General features: G+C 39.7%; 1 pseudogene; it reads left to right on the top strand.

Annotated features, from left to right (window-relative positions):
• Nucleotides 1-1845: 1845 nt before the first annotated feature.
• LOC111827849 lies at nt 1846-1963 on the top strand (annotated as a pseudogene).
• Nucleotides 1964-9806: the final 7843 nt, after the last annotated feature.

Raw genomic sequence — 9806 nt, 5'->3', positions numbered from 1 at the left:
TGCCAAAGCATATCCAGTGTTAGAAGGTATTCTCTTACTAGTGTCTACCATCCATTAGCTCTACATATTTTCTTTGATTTTTAGAGGGAGAGGATAGGAGAGACGATAGAAACATCTCTGAGCGAGAAACATGGATCTCGGGCCCCCTACACGCCCTCCACTGGGGATTGAGCCTTGAAACTGAAAGGACAGAACAGGACTGATAGCTGTGTTCCTAACTCCTCTTCCAGCAAAAGCCATAGAATGTATCAGTTACTCAGCCTGCCCTTATCTCAGCCAATGGGAATGCAAGGGAAAACAAACTCAAGGCCGAAAGTATGCTGACCACCCCCCTGTCTTTGTGTAACCAGACCCTAACTGCACCCTGCCCTTGCATCATTAGCCCCCGGCCCTCACTCAACCAACCGGAATTGGCCAAATCAGTGGTCCGAGTGTGCCCCCACCCCCCGACCCCAAGCCCTATAAATTCATAGTTCTCTTGGGACTCCGGGCTCTCTCTCGCATCCAGTAATGGAGGCAGAGGGGGACCAAGCTAGCTTGAATAAAAGACTCTATGCTTTTGCATCGGACTCGGCGCTCCCTGGTGGTTCTGTGGGGGGTCTTGAAATCTGGGCATAACAAAACCAGCAACCTGCTGGTGCATAGATCAACACTCAACCATTGAGCCACACTGGTCGGGCACAATATTTTCTTAATGCTGTTGCCCAATAGTTCAGATCTTAATAAACGAAAGATTGAACTTAAACTAGAGTTAAGATTGATACATAGTTTGACTAATTACAAATGGAAGCTGTGACTTTCTATTTCGTATCATTTCTTCTACTTTTAGTGTTTTTTCTTTAATGATCAAGATTAGCTTGACAACACTGGGGAGGGATTGTTAGTTATTTTTCTGGTCAAGTGAAAATACTTTAAACATTTTTTTTAACTCATTTTGGAAAAAAATCTTAATATGTGAAAATTACAAGGTTTATTCATGTTCTCCAAATGTTAACCTCTTATAGGACAATTGTCCAGATCAGGAAATTAACATTATTACAATACTTTTATATTATCTTATACTGTTGTTCTACAGACCTTATTCAGATTTAACCATTTGCTCCCTTAATGTCTCCCTAGTCAAAGATCCACTTCAGTGTCATATATTGTTTGTCTTCTCTCTTTAGTTCCTTTAATTGGGACACTTCCGTATTTGTCTTCCATGACCTTAGACGTTTTGAAAAATCCAGGTCAATAATTTGTAAAAGATCTATTGGGGTTTACAATTAATAAGTATCTTGTGGGAAATTTCTTGGGACAGTACAAGTATCCTATTTCTCATACTTTTGCCCATTAATTGGTAGGCATTCATACTGCCCACCCCCTCAGTTCTTTGCTGAAATGATTGTTAGTGTACTATTTGCCAAATGATGATTTTCTATTTCTTATCATTCTACTTTTAGTAGTTAAAATTCTACTGCAAAGTTGTCTTCCCTTTTTTTATGAGCATTTTATTTATTTTTTTATTTTGTTAATCCTCCCCTGAGTATATTTTTCCATTGATTTTTAGAGAGAATAGAAGGGAGACAGAGAAAAACATCTATTGGTTGCCTCCCAAACGCACCCCAACCAGTGCTGAGGATCAAGCCTGCAGCTGAGGTTTGAGGATCAAACCTGGGACCCTTCAGTCCGCAGGCCGACGCTACACACTGAGCCAAACTAGCTAGGGCTCTTCCCTCTTCTTTATTCAGTAATTTTATTGATCATGGGCTCAAGTATTTTGTTATTCTGTAGTTTATAACCCATTACTACCATTATTTTGTTACTCAAAATGTCCCAGATTTCCCAATCAAACTCCTTCCATTTATCGCTTGAATTTTTGGCTAAGACCAAGTGTAGTATCTGTTCTTATCAGTTTAATATCTGATATGTCCTCTATCTGAAGACGATACATTAAATAGATTTAAAAAGAAAAAAACTCATTTGACACTCATGTCTTTTTGACACACCCCAACTGTGCTGAGCCAGCTCAGCCAACGGTTCGAAAGCCTGAGTGAGGGCAGTGAAGGATGAAGAATTAACAAAGAGAATAAGCTGGGTCTAGTGGATCTTCCTGTGCCTGGCTGAGGCCATAGAGATTCAGAGGCAAGCTGAGCCTTTATTTTATAGCCAGAGGTAAACAAGGTAGTGGTCACCATAGTTACAATGTTCTTGTGAGTTTCACTTGTTTTGGCAGCACTTGCTACATCTCCCTCAGCCCATTAGCTGCCCAGGTAAGATCTAGGGAGTGTCATAAGGTCAAGCCTAATTATGCTAAGAGGACTGTGTCCTTTAAGCAGGGACTTGTTTGTGGCTTTGCCAACAGGTCAGTCCGAGGCTTAACCCTGTAGCCGCACCCTATACCCAATCTTTTAAAAAATACTCTCTTAAATTTTGGTACCAGAAGATATACTGGACTCATTTTCTCTTCAACTTTTTTACCAGAGGAAAGTAGTCAGAAACCAAAATTGGCACTAGATGTGTATTAACTCATTGGTACTAAGGTGGTATTGCTTCTAGCCTGCCTAACATCTAGACATACATATATGCCTGCTTTATATATATATATATATATATATATATATATATATATATATATATTTTTCTAGGTCTATATGTATGTGTACTGTATGTGTGTATCTCCATGAGTTCATAATGATACTTCCTATACCAGACCAACACCACAGTTCATTCTAATCTTTCTCCTTTCTGTATCTCTTATCCAGCAGTAAGAAATCTGACTTTGACTCATATGTTCACTTATTTGCTTAATTTCTAGAATACACATAGTTTTCAGAACTACTAATCAATATATTTTCCTATGAAAAACCGGTGAAGTATTTGCATATTTTTTTGTTTTGTTTTAGTCTCAATCCATAATCAAAATACTGTTTTACAGCCCTAGTTGGTTTGGCTTAATGGCTAGAGCATTGACCTGTGGACTGAAGGGTCCCAGGTTCGATTCTGGTCAAGAGTACATGCCCGGGTTGCAGGCTTGACCCCCAGTGTGCAAGAGGCAGCCAATCAAAGATTCTCATCATTAATGTTTCTCTCTCCCTCCCCCCTCTGAAATCAAGAATATAAAATAAAATTTAAAAAAAAATACTGTTTTACAAAGTTATGTTGGTTCTTTTCTCTGCTTCCCCTTTCAGTATGGTTATGTTACTCATTTGTAATGCAGTTAATTTGTATTTCATAAATACTTGCCTATTCCTTAACTTTTTTACATGTAAAACATTAGCATAGTCTATCTTTTCTATCTTATTCTCTTCTGTCATTTCTATCTTGATTACCTATAGCTAATGTGTCTATGGTATCTGGTTTACCCTATTTTTTAAAAAATAAATGAATAGATGGGTGTTTTTCTTACATGAAATGTAGCATATTACAGTTACTCGTATGTGTGTGTTTTACAGTATACCATAGAAATTGCCAGTTCATAGAGATCTTTCTCCAAAAGAAATTTTTAACAGCTACATAATACTCCATTTTGTGACTCTATGAGTTTATTCAAATACTTGTCTATATATGGGCATTTAGGCAATTTCCACTATTTTCCAATTACAGTGCTGCAATTGAAAAGCCTTGTGCATATATATTTTTATATTGTTGGGATGTATCTTCCTTCAGGTAAATTCTCAGGTAGGGCTGCTGGGTCAACATATAAGTGGATATGCACTTGTGTTAGACATTGCCACATTCTCCAAAGGGATAATACCAGTTTGTTTTCCCACTAGGAATGCATGAGTGCCTCTTCCCATAGCCTTGCCATCAGAATGTCATCCTCTTTAGTTTTTGTCAAATCTGATAGGTTTAAAATGATATTTCAGAGTAGTTTTAATTTGCATTTTTAGCTATGCATGAGGTTGAATATCTTTTCATTCAATGGCCATTTGAATATCTTTATGACCAGTCTATTCATGTTATTTTCATTTTACCATTGGGTTTTTGGTCCTTTTTCAATTTTTAAAAATTCTTTATATATTAAGTATTTTTATATGTGTTATAAGTAGTGCCTCCTAATATCCTTTGGCTTTGATTATAGTATGTTTTTGTGTGAAAGCTTCCATTTTTTACATAGTAAACTTTGTTCATCTCTTATTGCCTTTCGGTTTTATGTGAATACTTAGAAAGCCTTTCTCTATACTGAGGTTAAAGATGAATTCACCTGTTTTTTTCTAGTGCTGTATTGTTTCATTTTTAAATTTAAATACATTCCTGATCCATTTTGGAATATATTCTTGTGCATTTGTGAGATTGGGATCTAATTTTAATTAAGTGACATCTTTCTAATATTAAGGCTAATCGAGAGCAGTCTGCTTTAGCCTCTTTCAGGAGTGTTTTTAAATTTTTCTGATATAGCCGAGGCCGGTTTGGCTCAGTGGATGGAGGGTCGGCCTGGGGACTGGAGGGTCCCGGGTTCGATTCCGGTCGGGGGCACGTGCCTGGGTTGCGGGCACATCCCCAGTGGGAGATGTGCAGGAGGCAGCTGATCGGTGTTTCTCTCTCATTGATGTTTCTAACTCTCTCTCTCCCTTCCTCTCTGTAAAAGATCAGTAGAATATATATTTTAAAAAAAAAATTTTCTGATATAGATTTTGCATATCGCTTAAGTTTATTCCTAAAGTATGCAATATTTTTTGTTGCTGTTGGAATGGGATTTTCTCTATCTTGTGTGCTGGTTATCTTAGGATATGAAGACAATTAAGTTCTGTGTGTTAATTCTATATCTTCCTATATTTTAGTTCCTTTATTGTTTGAATTTTATCTTTGATTTTTTTAAATATATTTTTATTGATTTTAGAGAGGAAGGGAGAGGGAGAGAAATATCAATGATGAGGGAAAATCATTGATTGGCTGCCTCCTGCATGCTCCCCACTAGGGATCGAGCCTGCAACTGGGGCATGTGCCCTTGATCAGAATCGAACCCGGAACCCTTTAGTCTGCAGGCCAATGCTCTATCCATTGAGTCAAACCAGCTAGGGCTCATTGATTCTTTAAGACTTTCCAGGGTTTACCATTATATCACCTACAACTAAAGATGGTTTTACTTCCTTACCCATTTTTGTGCGTCTGATTCATTTTTCTTGCCTAATTGCATTGCTTAATACCTCTAGTACAATATTGCATAGTAATAGAAATAAGGGCATCCTTGCCTCATTATTCTCAGTGGAAATGTCTCCAATGTTTTGCCATTAAATAAGATGCTACTTTAGGACTGAGGTAAGTATTTTATGTTAAAAATAAATATCCACCAATTCCTATTTTCTGAAGTGGTTTTGTCAGGAATAGGTGATGAATTTTGTCCAAGGCTTTTTCAGCATTGTATCAACGAAGGAAACCTTTAATAAAAAGAATTGTTAACATGAAACTCCCAGATGTAGTAGAAGTATCAACTGCAGAAAGAAACTACTACCCTTAGGGCCAGTGGAATAAGTGAACAAAGGATGAAGACTTAACATCTTAGAGAAGGGGACCAGAGGCCGTATTTCGGATCTTTGAAACGTGCAGATGCTGGAAGGAAGAGCAGCATCCTAAGTTGCCCATCACCACAATGAAGACATTTTTGAAACCCCATGATCAGATTTCATGAAGAATCTCTCGTATCTCTCGTGATATGTAGCCCTCCACCCCCACAGGAATCCACTGTCAGCAATAATTGTTGTTTTTAGTTTTACTTTTCATTTTACTATCCAAATTTCCTACACTGACCCTACATTACTTTGATAATTGGAGAAATGGGTGAGGAGTAGAGGTATCCCTAATGTGAATTAGGTTAGCTGTTCTGCTAGGGCTTCAGATAGGTGAACCTTTTCTCAAACTGCCTTGAGCCACATCACAATAGATATCCACTTGTTTTTTGCGCATATTTACACCTGTGTACTTTGTTAATATAATACAAATGTGCTGGTATATTAAATCTTTGTGTTTTTTTCTAAAAGTAAGTCCTCTAGGAGCATTTTGTCTACAATATCCATTGAATTCACATGGTTTAATATTTAGGAAAAGTAAAAACTTATATAACATGTAAATATCAAGGATGATCACTATAACTGCTGCAAGAAGTACCTGAATTCGTGTATATCTGTATCACTGACATATCATACTCACATATCCCAAATGAGTTTCACTCAGAATTTAGCATTGTCTTGATCTCATGCTATCATATAGCTATAATTAGTATTTTATTCCTACTTTTAGAATTCCATAACTAAATCATAATTGATGTGACACTTGAATAAGAATCAATAGAAATGAATTTATCCATGTAACCATAACTGAAAAGTTTCTATATAATATACAGGGTGGACCAAAGATTTATAGTTGTTCATATGGAAAATAATACAAGAATAAACTTGTGTACTCAACTAAACCTACTTTTGCCCCATCCTGTATATAGAATATATCATTCATTATACCCTATTGGGAAAAGGTCAACACAAATAACACAAGTAATGCAAAAGTAACATTGAAAGAATGTAAGAATTAATGTTGAAATATTTGCAAATGATTAAAGCAAATTAACTGAAGTTGCAATTGAGAATGAAAAGGTATATGTGTGGGGACATGGGGCATATGGGAACTCTGCTGTTCCACTCAGTTTTGCTATGAACCTAAAACTGCTCTTAAATAAAAACTTTTTAAAAAGTCAGGATGTGAGTAGTGGTTTCACTCAGATTCATAAATACCTCTCCACCATAAATAGAAGTAGTAAGTGTGTGTAAACCCGCCCCAAATATTAACATTATTATTGTAATGCTGTGTGTGGGTATTAAATACCATACATACCAGCAAATTTCCCCAAACAGGATTTAAGTGTAATTAATGTTCTCAAAGGAAAACATAATGTCACTTTCCCTGCTGATGCTAAACAAGTTTTTCTTCCGTTCTATTTGAATTCTGTAGCATGCATTGTCTATGTCATGCTCCAGGGAAGAAAATCAGGAATCATAAATACGACTCTTACCACAGGTCTTGCTTTCTCTGGTGGTAGTAACAAGAAGCAGCTGCTATACCGTGCCAACTTTTAATATTTTTATTTTTGATTTTAGAGAGAAAGGGAGAGAAGCATCAATTTGTTGTTCCACTCATTTATGCACTCATTGGTTGATTCTTCTATGTGCTCTGACCAGGGATTGAACCTTCAACCTTAGTGTATTGGGATGATGCTCTGACCAACAGCTACCGACCAGGGCCCTGTGCTAACTCCTAAAATAAGGGGTACTGGGTAGTGTTACCATGCTGAAATGGATAAAAATTATGATAAGTCACCTCTTGTCACACACGAAGTTATTTTTATTCCTATGGTGGTTTGTTTGCTTCATACTGAGCCATTAGAAAACCAGGGAGCTTCCAGAGGAAGGGCAGTGTCAAATAATCTGGAAGTCATGTGTAAGACAGGAAAATAGGGCAAGTATGGGAGCAAAGAAACCAAGATATTGGTAGTACGCTGCATGCATGAGTTTATATGGTAACTAATTAGCAGGAATGGAATAGAAGTAACAGGAATTCAGTGGCTGAATCAATGATGGAAGAAATAGAAGCATCCTGGATGACTAGGGATTTACTAGTAGACCTAGGTACCTGGAAGAATGGTAGATCCTGAAGAGCCACACATCCCACTCCCCAAAATTGACAGATATATACAGGGTAACCTTTAAAGTTTAAAAACCTCCAGCCGGAATATAGGTAAGTAGGAGATAGTGATTGAAAGTCCATAGAGCTAGTTTTCAAGGGGAACTAAGATATTTGAAAGAATGGAGTCATCATGAAATCTAATTATGTAATGGTAAGTATCATTGGAATGGGAGTCGATAAACTTTTGCTGCTTTTGTCTGTTTCCACATCTGTGGAATGAGATTGATATGTATCTGAACTTGTGTGGTTTTATAGTTCATGAAGTGTATGCTCATGAAGTAGAATACACTGTACCAAGAACTTTAATGTGATGTCTAAACTAAAATAATAGTTAACGTAACTAAGAAGTTAAAGGAAATGGAATGTTTGAAGAGAAAAGGGAATGTAAGACAGGCAGGACAAAAGCAAACAGTAAAATGACATAAGTAAATATATCTAACTAGAGGCCTGGTGCACAAAAATTTGTGCACTCAGGGGGGGTCCCTTAGCCCAGCCTGTGCCCTCTCACAGTCTGGGCCCCCTCGGGGGATGTCCACCTGCTGGCTTAGGCCCGCTCCCCGGGTGATTGGACCTAAGCTGGCAGTCAGATATCCCTCTGCCAGCCCGGGAACCCTTGGGGGTTGTCCACTTGCCAGTGGGGAGCAAGCCTAAGCTGCAGTCGGACATCCTTGGCGCTGCTGAGGGGGTGGAAGAGGCTCCCGCCACCACTGCTGTACTGGCAGCCATCAGCTTGGCTTGTGGCTTAGCAGAGCTCCCCCTATGGGAGCGCACTGACCACCAGGGAGCAGCTCCTGCATTGAACATCTGCCCCCTGGTGGTCAGTGTGTGTCATAGTGACCAGTCATACCCAGTCTTTCTGCTGTTAGGGTCAATTTGCATATTACCCTTTTATTATATAGGATAGAGGCCTGGTGCACTGGTGGGGGCCAGCTGGTTTGCCCTGAAGGGTGTCCCAGATCAGGGTGGGGGTCCCGCTGGGGTGGCTGGCCAGCCTGGGTGAGGGGCTGATGGCTGTTTTCAGGCTGGCCAAGCCCCCAGCGGGGACCCTCACCCCATGAGGGTGTGGCCAGCCTGGGTGAGGGGATGAGGGCTGTTTTCAGGCTGGCCACGGCCAAGGGCTGGAAGCAGGTATCTGGGATTTATTTATCTTCTATAATTGAAACTTTGTAGCCTTGAGCAGAGCTCAGTGCTGGCAGGGCAGGTGGGAAGCTTGACTTCCTCCATTGCCAGGGCAACCCAAGCCTCCTGCTCGCTCCAGCTCCGTGGCCACCACCATCTTAATTGGGTTAATTTGCATATTTGCTCCTGATTGGCTGGTGGGCATGGCTTGTGGGTGTAGCAGAGGTATGGTCAATTTGCATGTTTCTCTTTTATTAGATTAGAGGCCCAGTGCACAAAATTTGTGCATGGATAGGGTCCCTAGCGGCTGCGGCTGCTGGCCGGGGCCTCCATTCACACCCTCGGGGCCCATTGGGGCCGGCAGTGCCTTCACTGAAGCCAGCTGCCAGCACCATGTCGCCGATGCCCCAGGTTCAATTCCAATCAAGGGCACATGCCAAAGTTTCAGGTTCAGTCCCCAGGGTGGGGTGTGCAGGAGGCAGCCGGATCAATGATTCTCATCATTAATGTTTCTATCTCTCCCTCTCTCTCTCTCAGAACAATAAAAAAAATTATTTATATACACTGAGTGGCCAGATTATTATGACCACCTGACATTTGTAGGCCAATTAGCTATAATTTCGCGCTGAATTTGCTAGAGGGCCACACCATTATAAACAGGGAAGCAGGTTGTTTACCACGACAGTAGAAGTGATTTTTTTCTGAAGATATGGGTAAACAATGCAATTTAACAGCCTTTGAACGTGGGATATATTTGAATGTGAGTGGCCAGATTATTATGACCACCCCATCAGTACTTCGTTGGGCCACCTTTTGCCTTCAATACTGTGGTGATTCTTCTTGGCATTGACTCCATGAGATGTTGAAAGGTGATGCGAGGAATCTGACACCATGCCTGATGAATAGCATTGTCCAGTTCTGTGAGATTTGATGCTTGTGGAACCAGCTGCCTGATGGCTCTTTTAACTTAGTCCCACAAATGCTCAATTGGATTGAGATCTGGTGATTGTGGGGGCCACCTAAGCAAGGTA

This window comes from Myotis lucifugus, unplaced genomic scaffold (assembly GCF_000147115.1).
Source record: "Myotis lucifugus unplaced genomic scaffold, Myoluc2.0 scaffold_231, whole genome shotgun sequence".
Classification (NCBI taxonomy): domain Eukaryota; kingdom Metazoa; phylum Chordata; class Mammalia; order Chiroptera; family Vespertilionidae; genus Myotis; species Myotis lucifugus.
The sequence above is the reverse complement of the archived record's forward strand: the minus strand, read 5'-3'. Positions and strand labels throughout refer to the sequence as shown.